This window comes from Engystomops pustulosus, chromosome 8 (genome assembly GCF_040894005.1).
Source record: "Engystomops pustulosus chromosome 8, aEngPut4.maternal, whole genome shotgun sequence".
Classification (NCBI taxonomy): domain Eukaryota; kingdom Metazoa; phylum Chordata; class Amphibia; order Anura; family Leptodactylidae; genus Engystomops; species Engystomops pustulosus.
In genome coordinates, this window is record NC_092418.1 from 40,830,284 (window position 1) to 40,854,061 (window position 23,778).

The window sequence follows — 23,778 nt, forward strand, 5'->3', positions numbered from 1 at the left end:
AGGAGGAGATATCAATATTTGCATAGATCCATTATTAGACACCACAGGCCAAACCCACATATCATACAAACAACTAGCGACCTTAAGAGAAGAACTCAGTAGACTGCATCTGGTAGACACATGGAGATTACTGAACCCCTCCGCGAAAGATTATACATTCTTTTCAGTGACACATCAGACATACCATAGACTAGACTATATATTTATCTCAGAACCACAAATAGAATGGATCAAAATGGCTCAAATAGGCCGCATTTTACATTCAGACCATGCTCCAACAGAACTAGCGATTTGCATCCCATCACTACCCAACCCAGACTGGACTTGGACATTAAATACCCCAATATTAGAGGATCCAATACATATTAACGCGGTCAGGGACAAATTACAAGAATATTTCACACTCACCAACAGAGAAGATCTCACAATCCCATACATATGGGAAGCACATAAAACAGTAGCAAGAGGAGAGTTTATCTCCATAGCAACTTTCATACAGAAAAGACGCACAAGACTACTCAATGGAATGCTGAACCGCATTTCCGCACTAGAAGCAACACATAAAAAGAGTAAAGCTGAATCTGTTTTTCAAGAACTCATAGACATGAGGAATAAGGTTAAAAACCTACTAAACATACGCTCTGCGAAATTACTACAAATTTCTAAGAGTAAACTTTATGCACACGGAAACAGGGGAAACAGATCAATGTCAGCATTAATTAAAAAACAAAAGGAAAAAGCATACATACATTCCATTTCCACAAACAATGGAACGCATACATCGGCAACTGAAAAGATCGCTACTGAATTCCACAAATTCTACAGTGACCTCTACAACCTACCACGTCAAGCAGAACAGACCCCACACAACATTAGGACCTTTTTGGATGGACTAGATCTACCAACATTAACAGAGACGGATAGATTATCGCTTCTGCAGCCATTCTCACAAGCAGAATTAAATAAGGTATTAAGCAGCATCCCCATAGGGAAAGCACCAGGCCCAGACGGCTTACCGATAATCTATTACAAAAAACTAAAGGACATATTGTTACCACAATTCACGGACCTTTGCAACACCCTATTCACAGGAGGCACACTCCCCCCACATACACTAGAAGCACACATAACAATTATCCCCAAAGAAGGGAAGGACCCAAAACTGTGCGGGAGCTACCTTCCTATTTCATTATTAAACGCGGACGTGAAATGGTGGGCCAAAGTCATTGCCAAAAGAATAAGTGCAATATTACCTAAGATAATTACAAAAGAACAGACAGGATTTGTCGCAGGGCGACAAGGAAGGGATAACACTTGTAGAGTAATTAGATTGGTAGAATACGCTAGGAAAAATAAAGTGCCGTTAGTCCTTCTCGGTACTGATGCCGAGAAGGCTTTCGACAGAGTAAGTTGGCTATATATGAAATTAACACTGCTGAAACTGGGTTTCCCGGAACAATTTGTGGGGGCTATCATGTCCCTATATTCTGCACCAAACGCCAGAGTAAGGGTGAATGGCACCCTGTCGTCTACCTTCCAGATTACCAATGGCACACGGCAGGGTTGCCCATTATCACCCAGCTTATTCATCATTGTTATGGAAACATTAATCAGACGAATTAGACAGGATGACAGAATTAGAGGACTTGAAATAGGTAATTGTACACATAAAACGGCAGCATTCGCAGATGACTTACTGGTATTAACCACGAACCCAGAACAATCATTACATCACCTGACACACATCTTTCTAGAATATGGGAAACTATCCAACTTTAAAATAAATTTTCAAAAATCAGAGATATTAAATATTACACTTCCACCAACAACAGCTGAGCGACTTAAGAAGACATCCAAATTCCAATGGCCAGAAAACACGATCAAATATTTGGGGATTAACTTACCAAAAGACCCTAACCATATTTATAAATTCAACTATATTCCACTCTTGAAGAAAATAGAGATGCAAATCAAATCATTACAAATCCCATATATGTCATGGTTTGGTAGGAAAAACTTACTTAAAACTTACATTTTACCAAAACTTACATACCTTTTGCAAACGGCGCCAGTAACATTACCGAGGCAATTTCTGGTTAGTGTGCAGAGATTGTTCCGAGGGTTCATATGGGCAAATAAAAAGTCCAGGTTGCAATACAAAATGCAGATTGCTACTAAACAGTGTGGAGGCATGGGCTTACCAGACTTCACAAATTACTACAGAGTTGCGCAAATACAGCGCCTACTGAGACTTTTACACAAAGCCCCCAATAGCCTCTGCACCCAACTAGAGCAACATCTCCTAACTAAAGAGGAAAAACTTCAATTATGGGGCATACACAATAGAGATGATAATAAAATACTGCACAGCTGTTTGTTGAGGGGAATAGTAACCACCATTCTAACACTAAACAAGAAATGGAACCTGATAGGAAAATATACAAAACTTATGCCCATGGCACTAGCCCCATATGTAAACAACTTACAGAAACACAATGAGACTACCTTTTGGGATGACTACTCAGAGATCACAGTAGGAGAATGGTTAGTTTCGGAAGATCAATTACAAGATAAAGTTAAGTGGTTAGCAGACAAAGGAAGAAAACTTAACTTCCTTCAGACATACGCCTTAACTTCCACATGTAGGAAGATACAAGAGAAGTTTATACTACCCAGAGAACACATATGGTTAGAGAAACAGATAGCAGAAGAGGCACCACAAAAGAAAAATACTAAACAAATATATGAATTCCTACTCTCACTGCAGATTAGAGACCCCCCTCCCTATATAGGAAAATGGGAAAAAGAACTAGGAACACGATTCACGGAAGAAGACATTAAAGGCATAACAAAAGGGGCACATGGTTTTTCTAAATGTGTACGGATACAAGAAAGCTCATTTAAGCTACTAACTAGGTGGTACAAAACACCATATATACTGCATAAAATAGATAAGAACTAGAGATGAGCGAACATACTCGTCCGAGCTTGATGCTCGTTCGAGCATTAGCGTACTCGAAACTGCTCGTTGCTCGGACGAATACTTCGCCCGCTCGAGAAAATGGCAGCTCCCGCCGTTTTGCTTTTTGGCGGCCAGAAACAGAGCCAATCACAAGCCAGGAGACTCTGCACTCCACCCAGCATGACGTGGTACCCTTACACGTCGATAGCAGTGGTTGGCTGGCCAGATCAGGTGACCCTGGGATAGACTAGCCGCTGCCCGCGCTGCTCGGATCATTCTGTGTCTGGATGCACTAGGGAGAGAGCTGCTGCTGGTCAGGGTTAGCGTTAGTGTGCAGGTAGATTACTGTTAGGCAGGAGTGATTCTCCAAGAACCCAAAAGCCCTTCTTAGGGCTACAATAACGTTATACTTTTTTTTTTTTTGTTTGCTTGTGGCTGGGCTTGCTGGCACTAGTAGTGCAGCTAGTACCATATTGTGAGGAATTTGCAGGGGGACTTGCTACCGTTGTGTTTAGCTCTTAGTGACACACATATCCACCTCAAACACCAAAGTGGGAAAATTTATTAGGGGTTTGATTTCAATTAGGCACAGTCTGCCATTTCCTTTTTATTCTACGTTTATTTTTTCATAACTCAGCGTCATCTCATCAGTGTGCTTTCATACTTGGCTAGAAAATAGCCAAAGGAGAATCCAAACGGCTTACTTACGCCTACAATAGCGGTATATATATTTTATTTCTGGTTGATCTGCTGGTGGCTGTCCTTGCTGCAGTGCATATACTAGCCAATTGTGAGGAATTTGGAGTGAGACTTGCGACCGCTGTGTTTAGCGCTTAGTGACGCACATATCTATCGCAAAGACCGAAGTGGGATAATTTATTAGGGGTTGGATTTCAATTAGGCACAGTCTGCCATTTCCTTTTTATTTTACGTTTATTTTTTCATAACTCAGCGTCATCTCATCTGGCATAGCAGTGTGCTTTCATAGTTGGCTAGAAAATAGCCATAGCAATAGGATACCATCGTTTGGTTTTAAAAACTAAAAAACACAAAAAAAAAAAAAACACCAAAAAAAAAGTAAAAAAAAAATTAAAGTTATAACTTTCATTTTCAAAATGTTTAACCCGAGGGCTAGGGGTAGAGGACGAGGGCGGTGACGTGGGCGTCCAACTACTGCAGGGGTCAGAGGCCGTGGTCCTGGGCGGGGTGAGACACCACCTGCTGATGAGGGAGCAGGGGAACGCCACAGAGGTACACTCCCTAGGTTCATGTCTGAAGTTACTGGGACTCGTGGTAGAGCACTGTTGAGGCCAGAACAGTGCGAACAGGTGATGTCGTGGATTGCCGACAATGCTTCGAGCAATTTGTCCACCAGTCAGTCTTCCACGCAGTCCACCCATGTCACCGAAATCGGCACTCCTCCAGCTCCTGCACCTCAGCCTCCTCCCCCCCAGTCTGCCCCCTCCCAGGAAAATTTGGCATTTGAACCGGCATACTCTGAGGAACTGTTTTCTGGACCCTTCCCACAGTCACAAACCACTTGTCCGGTTGCTGCTGAGCAATTTTCCGATGCCCAGGTTTTCCACCAGTCGCAGTCTGTGGGTGATGATGACCTTCTTGACGTAGTGGCAGAAGTGTGTAAAGAGGTGTCCGACGATGAGGAGACACGGCTGTCAGACAGTGGTGAAGTTGTTGTCAGGGCAGGAAGTCCGAGGGGGGAGCAGACTGAGGGATCGGAGGATGATGAGGTGACAGACCCAAGCTGGGTTGAGAGGTCGGGTGAACACAGTGCTTCTGAGACGGAGGAGAGTCCTATAGCAGAACAGGTTGGAAGAGGCAGTGGTGGGGCCAGACGGAGAGGCAGGGCCAGAGCAGGTGCATCAGCGCCAAATGTGTCACGTAGTGAAGCTCCCGTGGCGAGGGCTCCCGCGGCGAGGGCTAGATTTTCAGAAGTCTGGAGGTTCTTTAAGGAAACACCGGATGACCGACGGACTGTGGTGTGCAACCTTTGCCAAACCAGGGTCAGCAGGGGTTCCACCACTACTAGCTTAACTACCACCAGTATGCGCAGGCATATGAATGCTAAACACCCGAATCAGTGGCACCAAGCCCGTTCACCTCCGGCCGTGCACACCACTGCTCCTTCCCCTGTGTCAGCTGATAGTCAGCCCCCTGCCCAGGACCCTGGCACAAAAACCCCATCGTTGCCTCCACGATCCTCCACAGCATCAACCAGCGTTCAGCTCTCCATACCCCAGACGCTGGAGCGGAAAAGAAAATATAGTGCAACCCACCCGCACGCCCAAGCCCTTAATGTCCACATCTCCAGATTGCTTAGCCTGGAGATGCTGCCCTATAGGCTAGTAGAGACCGAGGCCTTTCGCAACCTCATGGCGGCGGCCGCCCCTCGGTATTCGGTCCCCAGCCGCCACTACTTTTCCCGATGTGCCGTCCCAGCCCTGCACCAGCACGTGTCAGACAACATCATCCGTGCCCTGACCAACGCCGTTTCTGACAAGGTCCACCTGACCACGGACACGTGGACGAGTGCTGCCGGGCAGGGCCACTATATATCGCTGACGGCACATTGGGTTAACTTGGTGGAGGCTGGGACCGAGTCTGACCCTGGGGCTGGTCATATACTGCCGACGCCGAGGATTGCGGGGCCTACCTCGGTCCAGGTCTCAAAGGCCTACTATGCCTCCTCCTCCTCCCACCCCTCCTCCACCTCCTCCTCCGAACTACCATCCGTGGGCATGGCGCCATCAGTCGCTAGCTCTAGGCACAGCAGCAGTGCCGTCGCTAAGCGACAGCAGGCGGTGCTCAAACTGCTGAGCCTAGGCGATAAAAGGCACACCGCCCAAGAACTATTACAGGGCATCACGGCGCAGACTGATCTGTGGCTGGCACCGCTGAACCTGAAGCCAGGCATGGTTGTGTGTGACAACGGCCGTAACCTGGTGGCGGCTCTGCAACTCGGCAGACTGACACATGTGCCATGCCTGGCCCAAGTGTTAAATCTGATAGTTCAGCGTTTCCTCAAGACATACCCCAATCTGTCAGATTTGCTCATTTCAGGAAGTCCAGCACAGATGCTGCCACTCTCAGGGCAGCGCAGCGCCGCCTCCAACTGCCCGCTCACCGACTGTTGTGCGACGTGCCCACGAGGTGGAATTCAACATTAACCATGTTATCCAGAGTTTACCAGCAGCGCAGAGCGATTGTAGACTGCCAGATGTCAACTTCCACCAGAACTGGTAGTCAGGTCAGTCAGCTTCCTCAAGTCTACAATGAGGAGTGGACGTGGATGTCTGATATCTGTCAGGTGCTGAGTAACTTTGAGGAGTCAACACAGATGGTCAGTGGTGATGCCGCCATCATCAGCCTCACCATCCCGCTGCTTGGCCTGTTGAAAAACTCTCTGGTCAGCATGAAGTCGGAAGCTTTGCGCTCGTCACAAGAGACGGGGGAAGAAGATTCCCTTGTTGATAGCCAAAGCACCCTTAGGTCTGTTTCTCAGCACATATCGGAGGAGGTGGAGGAGGATGAGGAGGAAGAGGAGGAGAATGTTGGCGAGACACAAGAGGGGACCATTGTTCAGTCCTTCACTGTTCAGCGTGTATGGGCAGAAGAAGAGGAGTTGGAGGAGTTGGAGGAGGAGGAAATGGACAGTCAGGCCAGTGAGGGGAGTGAATTCTTGCGCGTTGGGACTCTGGCGCATATGGCAGATTTCATGCTAGGCTGCCTATCCCGTGACCCTCGCGTTCAAAGAATTTATTCCAGCACCGATTACTGGGTATTCACTCTCCTGGACCCATGGTACAAGCAAAATCTTTCCACTCTCATCCCTGGAGAGGAAAGGAGTGTGAGAATGCATGAATACCAGCAGGCCCTGGTGCACAAGCTGAAACAGTATTTCCCTTCTGACAGCGCTAGCGGCAGAGTGCGTAGTTTTGCGGGACAAGTAGCGAGGGAGAGTAGGCGAGCAGGCAGCTTGTCCAGCACTGGCAAGGGTACGCTTTACAAGGCTTTTGCCAGCTTTATGTCACCCCAGCAAGACACTGTCACCTGTCCCCAGTCTCGGCAGAGTAGGGCTGATCTTTACAGAAAGATGGTGAGGGAGTACGTAGCTGACCATACCATCGTCCTAAATGATCACACAGCTCCCTACAACTACTGGGTTTCAAAGCTGGACATCTGGCACGAACTGGCGCTGTACGCCTTGGAGGTTCTTGCCTGCCCTGCCGCTAGCATCTTGTCCGAGCGGGTTTTCAGTGCAGCTGGTGGCATCATCACCGATAAGCGTACACGCCTGTCGACTGACAGCGCTGACAGGCTGACGCTTATTAAGATGAATAAAGCCTGGATTTCTCATAATTTCCAATCTCCACCAGGTGAAGGAAGCTCAACCTGAATAATTTATGCACTCCTCCTCCTCCTCATTTTCCTCCTTCTCCTCCTCTTTGTACACTAAAGCAGAGGAAACTGGCTATTTTTTGACAGGGCCCACTGGCTCTAGCTATAGTACTTTATGCATTTAATTTTTCTGGAGGGCCACCTACCCGGTCCTCTGTTTTAAACAATTTTTGGGAGTGCCACATACAGGCACTCAATCTATTAAATTTTTCTGGAGGGCCACCTACCTGCTCCTCTGGTTTGAAAACTTTTTTGGACTGCCACATACAGGCACTCAATCTATTTCATTTTTCTGGAGGGCCACCTACCTGCTCCTCTGGTTTGAAAACTTTTTTGGACTGCCACATACAGGCACTCAATCTATTCCATTTTTCTGGAGGGCCACCTACCTGCTCCTCTGGTTTGAAAACTTTTTTGGACTGCCACATACAGGCACTCAATCTATTTCATTTTTCTGGAGGGTCACCTACCTGCTCCTCTGGTTTGAAAACTTTTTTGGACTGCCACATACAGGCACTATCCAAATTAAATTGTCTCCATAGCAGCCTCCACACGTTGTCTCCATTGCTACCTCCAAAAGTCGTCCATATAGCTGCCTCCATACATCGTCCCCTTATCAAACGAGGTGTGTCAGGCACAAATTTGGGTTGTTTTCATGGATTCCACATCAAAGTTGTTAACTTTGTCGCCACCCTGCTGTGTAATCCACAAAATATACTGGCAAACTTTTATCATGTACCGATATTATTTGAGCGCTTCTTGCTCACCTCCTTTGGTTCCTCTCTGCCACCCATTGGTTTGAAGCCTGAGTCCATTTAGGGTATGTCGCCATGACACTCTCTAGCCTGCTGCCGCTGCCTCTGCATGCCGTCCCCTATAGTGTCAGGGTCAATTATTGCATGTTTTAGATGCTATCTAGCTTCATTCTGTCACTCTGTCATGGCCATGCTGTTGCCCATAATTTTGGCATAATGGTACGTTTAAGCAGCCTCAGAGGCATCCATGCATGCTGCCCCTGCTGTTTCCTGTCCATTTCTGTGGTGTTTCCATCCTTTTCTGAGGTTCCCAGGTGTTTGGCCAAGCTTCCCTGTGCAGAGCCTTGGTCCCCTTGAAAAATGCTCGAGTCTCCCATTGACTTCAATGGGGCTCGTTATTCGAGACGAGCACTCGTGCATCGGGAAAAGTTCGTCTCGAATAACGAGTACCCGAGCATTTTAGTGCTCGCTCATCTCTAATAAGAACGTATCAGGGTCCTGCTGGAGATGCCAGGATTCAAACAGCGATATATATCATTTATGGTGGACCTGCCCTGAAATGCAAAAATACTGGCAATCTGTTATACTAGAAATTAATAAAATATGCCTTCCCCTACTGAAACTTGACCCGAAACTTATGCTACTATGGATCCCAAACCATGTACTAACACCAGGAGTAGATAATCTCCCGACATTCTTAATAACAGCAGCTAAGTTACTAATCCCACAGCTTTGGTTATCCCCCACTCCACCTACCAAACAAATGTGGTCTCAGAAGGTGGAAGAAATCTACCGAATGGAAGAGTTGATACATTGGGAGATTGGTAAAAGAGAGAAATTTCTTAAGATCTGGGACCCATGGAGAAAATACATGTCTAAAAGACATTAAAGGAAAGCTGAAACAGGAAAAGGTACACTTAGCAAAAACCAAGGCTCAACTCATTAAGTAAAAGCAGAGGCATATACCTAACAAAAGATCTGATATTCTCTTATGACCCCCCCCCCCCATTATCCCCTCCCCGTCTTGTCTTGTGTAAATGTATTATTGTAAGTATTGTTAAGATGTTGTTTAAATATGCTTATATTTCTGCACTCATACAAGCAGCCTACGGTAAAGACCACCGACATAACGGAAGGAATTTATTATATGGCTATTATATTCTCTATTATGTTAACATTGTTATGGTCAAAAGACAGTTATTCATGCAATGTGTATATACCGCAAACAAGAAACATGCGTAACTGCTTTGTTATGTTTTCTAAAATAATATAATAAAAAGAGTTTGAAAACAAAACTAATAGCACCACAGGTGAACTGAACTATTGCGCCTTGTTCTCATGCCGCTCACAGTGAGTGTTGGACTAGGATTCCTTGTGTGCACCAGAAGAAAGATTTTAAGGACCACTCCCTACCCAGACTATATTATGATATTTCAAATGCATACACAAGACATATCAGAAATGTCTGATGGCAACCAAACAAAGCTCAGCTTTATGTTTCCCTTAGTGGATTATAATATGGAAGCTGAGCTCTCATTGGTTGCTAAGAGCAACTAGAACGTCTCTGCTTTCAGACATTTCTGATTAATCTCTCCCAGAATCCATAAGGTTTAATGGTGTATTTGTAATGAGTCAGTGGTAATGACCCTAGTACAAGTTTGGCTCCAAGATGAGGTCAAAATGAAACTCTGCTTTGCTGGACAAATGGGGGATCCTCTGGTGGGCAAGACTGCCCTTATTACAGATTACTGCTTTGGGTCCCAGTAACAGGAAAAATGTCATCAATTTATTGTAGGAAGCTCCTTCAAGACAAGATTGTTCAAAACAGACCATTCAATAAATGAAAGAGTTATTGATTGTATGCAGCAATGTTTCTCCCGTACATTTTTCGGCAGGATAGAAACATTGGATTTGTTCCACATTCAATTTGTAGTTAACAAAAACAAATATTAGAATTCTTAACAATTCCAGATAATCAAATGAACATTTTTGATAACAATTTCACATTGTTTGATGTCATAGAATAGAAAGATAAAAATTACAATGAGCGGAGAACAAAGACTAGAAAGACTAAGGTTTATCAATTAAAAGCTAGCATAATGAGTAAACCATTATGAATGCTGATGGCAGTCATTTCAGTTATAATACAGTCTGTGATCTTCCATTTACAGTACACCAGAGATATGTAAAGTAGCGAAAAATTTGGAAGGAATGAGCGTTCTTTTTAATTAACACTTTCTACAAGAAAACATCAGCATAGAGAACAGAATTAGACCAAATATTATAGAAAATATATTGGATATTATGCCGCTTCTGTCACACACGTTTAATGAGTATGTCATGAGTGTTATAAAATATATCTGATTTCTACTCAGATACTAGATTAACATAAACACTAACCAAACCATCAATATTAGCAACAACTCAGGATATATCCATGTTGAATACTTTGTAAGAAGTTGCACTTGGTAGAAAATAAATGAGTGCAGGTCTATTGCTGGGAGATTGCAGCAGAAACCTTCTTCCATTGCTCTAAGCCTCAAGTTCAGGCTGTTTTCATTCGTATTAGATTTAAAAATCCATTAGAAGTTTGTGTTGAAGAGTACATCAAAAAATTTGAAGGAAGAGTTTCTGATAGGGAAGTGAGCCACCCGTTTTTTCTGCCCAAAAGAAAAACAGAGATCCCTGATGAAATATGATCATAACCTTAGAAATAAAAGAGTGTTTTTTACCTATTGTTTGCAGTCTGTCTCAGGAACTTACAGAAAAATAGAGTAAAATGAGTTTCCATACTCTCTACAAGGCACCCAGAAGAATATTCCTCATCAGCCCCCCTACCACCACTATCTATGCCATAACAGAAATCGTTCTCTGGCTGCACAATGTGCTCTAGGAATTCATGTGCTCTAGGAAATCATGTGGATGGGACATCAAAGCCCCAGGAAGAGGAAATGAACCCTACTGGAGTCCCCCAATTGCTTTAAACAAATGAGGACACAAAATTTTTTAAAAATAGGGTTGCTAAACTGGTAATTTATAAATCCTGATATAATCTTTCAGCTTGTGTCAACTGAATTTAAAATAAGCCATTTTCTAATAATGTACAATTTACATCAAATAGACACAATTTTTTCTGAGGTCGGTGTTCTTACTCCCAGCATACTCACTGATGAGCCATTCAGAGACATCACCTTTGGTAATTGATTTGACTGGTTAGCAATGGAGGGGATATTGTGCCCCTATTACATCTGGTCAATAGGAGTCAGGCCTTCACAAATCATACATTAATGGCCTATCCTAAATAGAAACATGTTTTACAGTACAGTAAAACGTACTAACTTGCATAATACGTTTTAGGGTGGATATTCCAATTTAAAGGGACCATTATTTAAAAATCCTAAAAACTCCTCTAGTTGAGTTCCTTTTCCCACCTCAAGAAGAAGGTTCTTTTTCTAATATTAGGTATGCGGAGCGATACTCTGCCCCTCCTGTACGCCAGATCATTTTATGTTAAATAGAAGACTGAATGTTAAAATGCATTCACTAAACCATATGCTGCATTCTCCATTATTCATACGCATCGCATACACCCTATAGCGGTTGTGTGTAAATTATTCCACCGATACAGAAAGGGAAACACTATCTATAACTGTATAAAGGAATATAATTTTCAGTTTCATAAACTGTTCTCATTGTATCCACATCTAAATTGTTTCCTTAACTTCAGGAGCAAATGTAAAAATATTTTGCTCTTATTCTATATTTACTTTCATCCTTCACCTGATGGCAAGTGCTGTGCTTCTGGGTCTATTAGGTTAAAAAGCGCTACGATTCTAGAAGCAGTTATGAGAAAAAAAAGTCAAGTTTCAATCAGATATTGTAATATATGTGTTATCCTGGATGAATGATTCCATCAATATGGAGGGACTCAGGACAGTCATATGGACTAGAGGAATTCAGGGCTTGAACCAGTAGCACATATAGCCGATCTTTAATGAACATTAACAGATATATGTATCAAATGACCAAAATTTTATCAAGACAAACCCATCACAACCACTACACTGTAGGAGCTAGCTGCTTCGGATCATACATAGTGGGGCACATTTACTTACCCGTCCCGTTGACACCACCGATCCGGAATGTCCGACGAGGATTCAGAGCTGCCGTGAGTCACTAACATCGTGCGTCCAATTTCCTGCATGTGTCGCTTCCCCACTGAGGTCCGCCGGAGTTCACCAGTGCTGATCTTGCGACACAATTTGATTTTTAAATTCTGCGGTTTGTCCGAATCAGTCGGGTTGTCCGACCGCCACGCCCCCCAATTTGTGTCGCATGAAAGCTGGCACCGATGCGCCACATCGCCACAAACCCGGGGCAATTCAGCGCAAACGAGAAATGCGGAAATGCGTTCGACAGACCCTTAGAAAAGATGCCCCAGTGTTTATCAAAACTCGTGCAGTTTAGGTCACTAATGTGCATAATGCGCCAGATCATTGAATACTGGTGCACATGACGCATTTGACGCATTCTGCACTGCTCCGGAAGTCTCAATAATAAATGTAGAGCACAGTCCGATTCAGTGCCGGAAAGGTCCTTTTAGGTACAGAACTTTGTGGTGTGGCGGAGACTTCATAAATACACGTGCAAGCAGTTTGCACATTCTTTTCAGTTCAAAGTCAGACAAAAAACTATTGGAAATGCTTTAATAAATTTGGGCCAGTTTAAGAACAGTTAATTATTGGGGGAGTTATTGAGTGTTAGACCCCCACCAATATGTGCTATGGTGGACTATCAATTTTCTGCCTGCAAACAAAAATTGAAAGGGCATCTACCACCAGGATAAAGGACTGTATGCACATGAGCCTCAGAGGCTAAATGTTAATGGAGCCCAGAGCCCCACAGGCTCATTTGCATACAGTCTTTCACTCTGGTGGTCGATGCCCTTTAAGTCAATTATGTAAGACCTATCACACATAAATGTGTAAAAAGAATGTATCACAATGCAAATTCCTTCAAAATAAATGATAAACAATTGGTACAGGTGTAAGGGCTTTCTCACCTGTATGAATAATAACAAAACAGATACCGCAACATAGACTTAGATCAAAAAATCTTGGGCATACAAGTTGCCCTGTTGTCTGCAAAATTGACCATTTGCATCTTTTGAAGTGTTTGCCCTGGTTTTTACTCTATAACTTTCAATGTGGGGACCTCGCTGGGGGGAAACTACCAGGTCAAAAAGTGCATTCAGGGGTATAACTACCTGGAAAACAGTTAACAGCACTTAAAGGGTTTGTGGCATTTATAACATTAATCTTTTATCTACACAACAGGGGTTAAAACATGATCGGAAATCATCATAATGGGAGATCACAAGCTGATCTACTCTGGACTTCTAGGTTTCAACCATCCACCCTGTTCTTTGGGACTTCTGGATCAGTATGCAATGTGGCTTAATCCATAATTCCCTGTGCTGTGCAGCAGATCAAAGGGACGCTCCTATGTACTGCTCATTGCAGCATGGTTGTCCATCAGAGACCCCAGCAATCATATATTTATCCCCTATACTGTGGGCACAAGGCACAATCCCTTTAACGATCTGTTAACATAACAAATCATGCCAAAATGCCATTGCAGGTCAGTCAAAATAAATGAAATGAGTGAGAATAATGACTTCAATTACCTCGTCAATTTTTATTTCATGACACAAAAAATGTTCTGTGCTCAATACCAGTCCTTCTACAATTATCCTTGCCAAAATGACATGAAGAATACAAATAAACTCTGTATTAGACATCAATACAGGGAATGCAAAACAGGAAACTAAGCACAAAATGCATAATTCATAAGGACGCCTTCCGATACATAGGGAATCAATGACACTGTAAACGTGAGGAAAGGTAAATGACCTTCCAGGCTGGAGAAGCAGATGTCCTCTTGTCATTCCTAACTGTGTAACAGAACGTTTGGTAAACTCTCGCAGGCATCAGACAATTAATAAGAGTGTCTGGCCATCACCTACGTGTTAGCTCCTACAAACAAGTGGTTGGCACAATCTAAATTAAAAGTGTTGTAACATAAGCACTAGTCTGCACCAATATACAAGGAGGTAAAATCACATGTCTGATCAAGCACAGACAATTTGCTACTAACCAGCAATCAGCCAAAGACCATGAGACCATGAAATGCTTTGGGGCCGCATTATCTGCCATGTGGGGAATATTCTTCAGTTCCATTGTCTTCAGGATCTGCAATGTAGGTTCTCTCGGATATTCATTTTCTATTTCACTTTGTGCACGGTTAAATACAGTGTACTATAAGCTGCATTCTAGTAACATTGATTCAGGGAGGCCAGGAATGTATCTACAGTGGTAGCAGCCATAGCAGCTGCTATGGGGCCCACACTATTGTGGGGTCCAGGCATCTGAATTGACACATCAAAGAATGGAGGAACATTATATACATATTATGCAGCACACTGTATGCCATATATATATATATATATATATATATATATATATATATATATATCAGTGTACATTCTCTACAGTATAGAGCATGAATTAGCAGTTCAGATAAGAAATGTCAGGGGAGAGGGAGGGGACAGCAGAACGACAGGACTAGGGATCTCTAATTCCTCTTTCTTGCCGTCTACTCTTCCAAAGTGGTCATCAGCTAGTGGGACAGATCTGTGTAAGTCTTTAAAAGTTTATAAATTGTGAATATACAAATAGCTATGATATTTTCTAAGTAGGGGGCCCCATTCAGAAGTGGTGCTATGGTGCCCTGGCCCTGCTAGTTACACCCCTGAGGGAGGCCGCCATATCTGGAAGAATTACATCTTTTGGAATGATTCTCTTTGCATTAGAATAAAGTTATGAAGTAAATGAATTTGGGGTTGTGTTTTACGAATCCCTATCACAAGCTTGGAGCACAACCTGCAGCATAAAAGGATTCTTACTACAGATTTAGAATCTTCATGCCAATTATTGCCGAGGATTCTATATGTTGAGTAATTCAGTCCACTGTGCTACCAGCCTTAAATGATATCAAAATCCATCATGATAAACTAGGGCCACTTACCTATAGATTCAGGAACCGTGCCTGTAATAATCTTCTTGTATGTGTTATTCATGGCTTCCTTAATTCTAAAGTCAACTTTCAAAGTTATGCTGTTACACTGTCTTATGCCTCCCTGCTTCTTCACAACAGCAGGGAGGGCTCACTGTTCAAGTGCTGAGATAGCAGGGGGAAGGGTGAAACTCCAATTCATTGAGAACTGCTGTTTTCGAAAAATGCCCATATTTTGGATCTACCCAATGCCAACTGTACAATGCATTGACAGGCATCAACTCTGAAAACCATTGATAACATTTATAATGATTATAGTCATTAGTATAAGGGCTTATTCACACCTCTCTGTGGTCTACTGGAAAAAAGTTGGAGAAGACAATATTCCTTAGAAGGCAAGTGGTTTGCCACCTATATAAATCATCAGTACAGACGAATTTATGGATGCTATAAAGATATGAAAATACAATATTGACGCAAAATGTACAGCACTGCACTGCCCTGGCTCTCTGTTCCTGATTGACAGGTCTCACTGCTACCAACATGCTGCTGGTTTGGAACTAGCACTTTGGGACTGTCTGCCAATATTCAAATACAGACATATACAGCTTACTTTGCTTTCCCCTCCAGAGTATGTAGGAACGATAGGAAATTCTACACAATCCCTGAATGAGAGTGACATACAGGGGTTGTGTGTCACTCAGCACTGCTACATCATTGAGAGATACCTGATTTTATGAAGAGAAATCAACCTCGGGAATTGTCTTCATAGAGTCACATGTCTCTCTTATTAATGAGGTGGGGGGTTAGCAGTGTCAGCATCAGTGAGGAGGTGGGGTAACTTGACTGTATACTGCAGCTACCCACCTACATGACTTGAACAGAGGACATCAATAAAAGTCTATTTTAGAAGAATGCAGGTACTAAATACATAAATAGAAACTTCAATGGGTCTTGTATAAAGACATCTAAAAGGTTCTTTTTGTGGTTTGTGGGGGGTCCCTGGTGATAGGTTCTTTTTAAGGACCGGCAAGACTCTTTAAGGACAGGACTCTTTATGGACCAAATCATGGGCTGGACTTTTATAAATGAAACTGGGAATTAATCTTGCACTGAAAATAAAAAAATAAGATTTCTGAAATATTTCCTTTTCTTATTCAGTCCCCTACCTGTGTCACCACTTACTGCCACACAAAAAATAAAATATCCAATCCCAATTAAATTGAAATAGAAACAGTACAGTAACATTTTTAAAGGCATTAAATACCCTTTAAAGAGAACTATATCTTTGACCTGAAAATATTTGTCTGAAGTTTTAACTAAATAATTTTGTATTTATAATAATATTCAAAAAGGTATAACTCCAACTTTGTAAATCTGTAGTATACAATGTGTGTATATCACAGAAGACACAAACCATAAGTAATGGAATTGTTGAAGAATATAGCAGAAAGGTGAAACTTTTCTTCCTTTTCATCTTTATGATTTGCACTATGGCTGGAGAAATAACATTCCCATAGTCTTAAGAGTTACGATTATTTGTTCATGCTTGGTCAGCTCCGGAAGAAATAATGTGCAGTGGCTGGACATAAAGCGTAAATATTCTATAATATTTCCTTCCTAACCTTCTCTCTTTATGTTTTCTATAAGAGGAATATCTGTGACAAAGGATCAAAGGTTTCTTAAATGCTGGGCTTAATAAAAACATACATATTCTGTACGGCTTAAATTTATCCTTCATCGGGAAGGAAAGCAAAGGGAATTTTCCGATTGGAAATCTGTCTCTGTTGATAAATGTATATCTAAAACATTAAAATCATAGGACCATGTAGGATGCAACTGCTCAAAGGCATTTAGATATTCCCTGGTTCATACTGAGGGAGCCTGACATTTCTCATTACTTGAGCCAACAGATTGCAGCGCTTCTCATTCCACAAGTAACAAAAAAAAAATCATTGGCATTGGAAACTGATTGTCCAAATTAAAACAGACTCCATTACGTTTTCATATAATGTGCATTAATCTGATTCATTTGCGGCTAATAGCAGAGCGAGATTTACCCTCTTCATGTGCCTTTCTAGACACGCATTCTCAACAGAGGAGCAAATGAAGTTAAATAGGCTATTTTGACTCAATTATCGAATGGACGAATAAATACAAGGAAATCAGGAAAGCGATTGTGTGTTTTATGGAGGCACCTTATAATATTTCTGAAAATGGCATCTCGGATTGTTGCATATCTAATGGCCAGGCTCTAGGAGGAACATGTAGTCATTTCTGATATTTCTGATATTGCTCTATAGTAAATATACATATATGAATATTAAAGCTGGGATTGCAACAATGATAGTTGGTTTGAAACATATGAATATATATAAAAATATTACACACACACACATAGATACACATACATATATATATATATATATATATATATATATATATATATACACACACACATATATATATATATATATATATATATATATATATATATATATATATATATTGGTACTTTTGCACATTACAATAAATATATGATCCTTTTTTCTGCTTTTTTTTTTTTGCTTTATCTTAATAAAGGCAGCACCTCTTTTCCAACTGGCCATAGGAACTTGGATGCGAATGTCAAGAGGTGTAACCAATTTTGCATTCTCACTGTTAACTAGAATATTGTTTCGCTATTGTTTTTAAAAAAGAAAAATTATGCATTTTTCTACACATTAGGGGTCGTATATCATATTTTTCTTCCGTTGTTGTTGGGGTTTTTGGAATGTTATGCCTCAATTCGTCATGTAACCATTGTGTGTTGTTGCACCTTTTTGTCATTACATTGGGGCTTATTTACTAAGAGTCCGCGGATCGCATTTCAATCGGACTTCCCAACGTTTTGGGGATTTGCACCACTGGAACAGGTATTTAGAAAGGGATCGTGTCATACGTGATCGGATTTTGAAGCAGCTTTGCCGGCTTCCATGCAACATGAAGTTGGGGGTGCGGGCCGTCGGATGGGCCGACTGATTTGGCCTGCGCACAGGATTTAACATTTAAATTGTGTCGCAAGACAATGCACTAACATACACCGGGAAAAAGAAGGTGAACTCCGGCGGACCTGAGCGGGGAGCTGCACATGCAGGAAATTGGACGCACGATCTTAGTGAATCGCGTCACAGTGCTTTCCAGATGGAAGCGCCAGAGTTGGGTAAGTTAATGTGCCCATTGTGTCTTTTCACAGATGTTTACGTCTTATTAAACATTTATTTGCGCCTATATGGGTGCAACTAACACGCCAGTCCTGACCATGCATGGGATAGGCAATATTATGTGTTGAACAAAAATGTGCACCTTTTTTTTTTAATTTGCACTTAATAAGGCTCAAAATAAAGCCTGCATTTGACATAGAGCCAAAATGACAAAGAAAAATGAGGTGCATAAAATAGATTCAACAGGCTTAAAAGAGCTCAGAGAATGGAGAAATAAGATAAATGACCACCATTGTATTATTTTTTATATCTGGTTACATTCTTTATTCTCATCCTGAGATTAATATAGCCATCACAAATAATGCTTATTTTGTTAGTTTTTTTTATGCAACTGGGCAAAAAGTTTCCGATTTTAAATGCCTAGTAGAGAATAATGGACAAGTGATGTCCTCACTGTAGTTTTCATTAGTACAGTTTTTGTCATTGAATAAAGGATCAATATTAATTATTTTCATTAGTGCAGCAATCAAAGAGACAATCCCGATTGAAATGAGAAATACCTGGTTGTCTTACTTTTCTCTTCATTTTTTAATTTTCGCTAAAGTGTTTCATTTATTGAGTCATAGACATAAATAAATACATAGGTATAGTCGTACATAATCGTACATATTTAGAATACACTAAGCAAAAAATTGCTAGCCATTGTTTCAATAGATAGGACACATCCCTATGTATTTCTATGGACTTATACACACAGTTGTGGTTTACTCAGCCGTGTATGAGCCGACTGCCTGAGCTGAAAACCACAGTGCAAGTCCTATTCCTGCTCATATTGGCAGCCCGCTGTGACAAATAAAGCACATGTTAAACTGCAAAGTGCGGCTTCTGGTGTGCCCGGACTGCAGTGGCAGCGTCAAATGAACACACGCTTCTGTGGTGCACACCGAGTGTTACTGGAGCCGATAGTGCACTCTATAGGTCACAAAAACCCCATGTAAAAACTAGCCGGTATTAATAGACCAGCCTAATTGACCACCTAAACAGAGATCCATGGTTTGCAAGCAGAGAAAACAGACCTGTTCATGTGCGGATAGTCTAATGCACATTTTTGCTCACCAGGTCTCTCTCGGAATATTGCATTCTCCTTGCGCTGCCGAGAGGTGAGAACTGCGTCTGGAACTTCTTACTCTTTGTTCTCCTTGCGCGGCCACTGTTCTCATCTGTCGAGATATGTTATCCCACATATGCAAAATTTAGAGAGAGAGCTGGTGACATCAGCAGCTCTCATAGCAGTCCATAGGTGGTGCCAGGAGCACCCAGGTGTGCAGAATTTAGTTTGCAGAGGATCCTCGAGGAGCTCTACAGAGCCGTTCGAGCTGATTTGCCTATTGTTAAAATTATAATTTTGTAGAAAATTTGCCATTTTAAGATAATGAAAAAAAGCTTGCTGGAAAAGGACACGGGACAGGGAGGTGAGTGATTACCATCAGGTAATGTCATTAAATGGAAATTAATGTAATGTACTATTTCAGATGGGTCAAGATTATGTAAATGTTTACTTAGTTCTCACAAACGTAAATGAATAGAACAAATGAATACAGAAGAAATTTTGTAATTTCTGTCAGAACTAAATACTTCATTCTGTATGTACTTAACAGACAGACATAAGCTCACTGGAGAGTTTAATTATATATAGAAACTCTATGGAAAGGGAAGGATAGCAGTGAATCATAAGACTCATAAGTCAGCACCAGCAGTGTACATCTACCGGAGTACATAATTAGTCAAAGTTTGTTAAAAGGTGAGGTTTAATTACAACTTTTAGTCATATTATTTCAACAACATATTCCTCTACCTGGGATACTTTCAGTGTTATGTATTAGCTAAAGGACATCTACCCCCAAGATGAGGGATTATAAACCAAGCACACGGACATACTGGTGTGTGCCCCCTCTGACAGGATCTGCTCTTAGTTTAGCATCTTATGCACTTATTTTTTTACAAAAAAGGTTTTTCACATAATCCAAATGATTTTAAGGAGCTCAGGGTCTCCATAGGTGTTAATGGAGCCTGGAGCCCCTCATGTTCATTTGCATAATTTTAAAGCCCGGCATAGGAAATTTAAAGAATAGCGGATCCTGCCAGAGGGGGCCAGTATGTCAGTGTGCTTGGTTTATAATCCTTCATCCTTTTGGTAGATGCCTTTTAAAGTTTAATTTCAATGTGGTTTCTCCTGTAATTTTTGCTAAACAATGACCTTGACCTACAAACCTCTGAAGTTTTCTCACAATATCGGCAGTTATGTCAAGTTTAAATCATTGATCTAACCGTGAAAGGTCTTTCAGTGTAATTTTCTAACCTTAAACTCGTGGCACCCTTTTGCATCTATCTAAATGTGAAGTCATATCAATGTTTTCCTCCATAGCAGAAGATGGAAGAGTGCACTAAGCCTAGAAACAAATCAATGGAAACATAAGAGAATGGAAAAAAACTGAAAGAAAACTAACAATAACTTTTATTTAAATGGTTTCTTTGGTAATCTGCAATAGTCTGGTTAAAATAAAATTTTGTTTTCTTCATATGTTTCTGATCTACATTGAACTAATTAGTTTAGCAAGCAAACAATTGCATTATCAAAAGAAAAGTCTTTGACATTTTGAGCTGTGTTTACTGCCACACACTTATGTAGCATTATCTCACGGAGAGATTAACGAATCAACCAAGATTTGCTTCACCAAATTTGTCAAAATTTGATCTGATAATTTGATTTGATCTGGGTGCAAATCTATTTGCTCCAATATTTCTTGAAATTGGTATATAACCTCTTCTACTCCTTTAAAACAGGCATTTTTCATGCACTATAAATGTAAAAAACAATTAAAAAAAACTTTACAAAATAAAAAAATCTTTTTCATCATTTTATGCCATTTAAAAAAAATTGTCTGAAGTGAAGCAAAATAAATTCAGATTTGGCAGATTCATGTCGAATCTACAAACCAATAAATAGATTCATTCATCTCTATTTGCTATTTAAAAAAAAAAAAGTATGCATTTTGGCCCTCATTTATCAAACACAGTGCAGTCTGTACTATGGGCAGGAGCATCAGAGTCAAGAATTGTGCACAGGTCCTGCATGAATCTGGCTCCCCCTGCAATGCTCCAATAGAGCGCACCAATTTTTTTTTTTGGCGGTCACAACCCCAGATGAAGGCAGCGAGCCGAAACATGTGTCGGGATGTCTGTCATCCGGGTAGACACTGGCAATTCCACTTGCAGGTATGATACATTAAGGATTGTTATGTACATATATTGATTGATCATAAAAACTGTCCCTAACCTCATGGTATCTATAGTATAACCTTATGGGCTGTATGGATCTCTGAATGTTGTGATACACTTAAGCCATTAGGAACAATGTACTACAGCTACAAACACAAGATTTGTTTAGGTTGGGAAATATGACATTTTATATTTGTACATATATGAAATGTTTGTACAGTGCACTTGTTTTAAAATGTCTGTCTTTTTCCATTGATTTGTATATTAAATAATAAAGGTCTATTTCTATTTTTGTAGTAGTTTCTTTGAAGTCTGGAGTTTTTTGTAGGATCTATGTGCTTATTGCCACTCTGATTTGGTCAGTACAGGATGGAGGGATATTGTGGATGATACATATGATTACATACTGGAATGACTTTTTTCCTCTTTTGGGAATTATTCCAAATTTGTTAATAAGATATATGTATTGCACGCTCCGACTGTGCCCCAGAACGCCCCTTGCAGTGCTGAAATTTGTGTTGCATCCGGGATAGTGCAGCCATGCCACAAATGAATTGCGTGCAACACAAATGTGTCGCTGACACTTCTTAAAGAGGACCTTAAAAACGTCAGTAAGAGCTGATTACTAAAGTAAGCAGCACCTAGTGCTATAACAATCCCAGCAGTGTTACACCGCTAGCGTTGTCGGAAACCTCCGATACCGCTAGCAGACACTGCCGTGATGTACACTAGAAACGCCGGAGGAGCTGCCACCCCGCTCACTCCACAGGCCAGCGGTGACTGCCGTGCGTCATACAGCAGTCACTGCCCCTAAATGCGCCCCCCCCATGAATACACCTGACCACATTGAGAGAGGTCCGGCGTTTCTAGTATAAGGCGCAGCAGTGCCTGCTAGTGTCTCGTTGGTGTCCTCTTTAAGTACATGTGCAAGAAGTTTGCTCAAGGTGCAAGTCCGACAGAAAACTGGTGCAGGGGCTTTAGTAAATGTGCCACATTGTATGATCTTGCTTCATTCTTTATGCTTATCCTTAGATTAATACAGCCACCCAAAATAATTCTTATTTTTCGACATTTCTACATTTTTTTATGCAACTGGGCAAAAAGTTGCTGATTTTAAATGCCCTAATAGAGCATAATGGACACATGATGTGCTCACAGTACTTAGTTTTTTTTTCATTAAATAAAGGATCAATATTAATTTAGTAAAAATATTTTCTTCAGTGCATCAAAGAGACAATCCCAGTTAAAATAAGAAATACCTGGTTGTCTTACTTTTCTCTTCATTTTTTTAAGTTTTCCATTTTTTTGAGTCATAGATGTAATTACATACATAGGTATAGTCATGATGTGAAACAATTCAAGATTAATTTGTACAATATTTAGCATACATTAAAGGAAACCTATCATTTGATGCATTATGAAGCTATGAATGCTTCATAATGCATTAAATGAATGATTGAAGGATGCATGAGGTTGGCCTGAAGAGAGGAGCAGGACTCATTTTCATTATATTCCTAGAACCTTGTTAGAACCTAAAGTCATGCTCATCCCTTCCCTTCCCTACACTAGAGTGTTCCTTTAAGGACATTGGAATGAACTTCTATGACAGTACATGTTACTACATGGTGCTGTTCCCTTTTTCTTGTCTCATAGAAGTCCTTTAAATACTTTTCTCTACTGATTCTCATCCAACATCCAAGTGAAAAACTGTTCATGTGTATATATATTACCAGCATTTCTACTATCACTATCAACAAACTGAAACAAATTTTACATATCTTCAAAAAAATCTACCATCAAAATCCATTATTATAAACCAAGGACACTTACACATAGATCCAGGCTCTGTGACTGTGGTAATGGTCTTATATTTGTTATCTATGGCCTCTTCCTTCTAAAAATAATTGTGATAATTATGCTAATGAGTCTAAGGGACTCTGGGGGCATTACCAAAGCTCCTCAGTGCTGCAGATTCAAAGGCTGTTACAAAGAGCAGAACATGTCTCACCCAATGCCCTGCTCTCTCCCTCCTGTGTAATCTAGCAGCAACAGGAAGTGAAGGGGGATGCTCACTGTAACAGAATTTAGA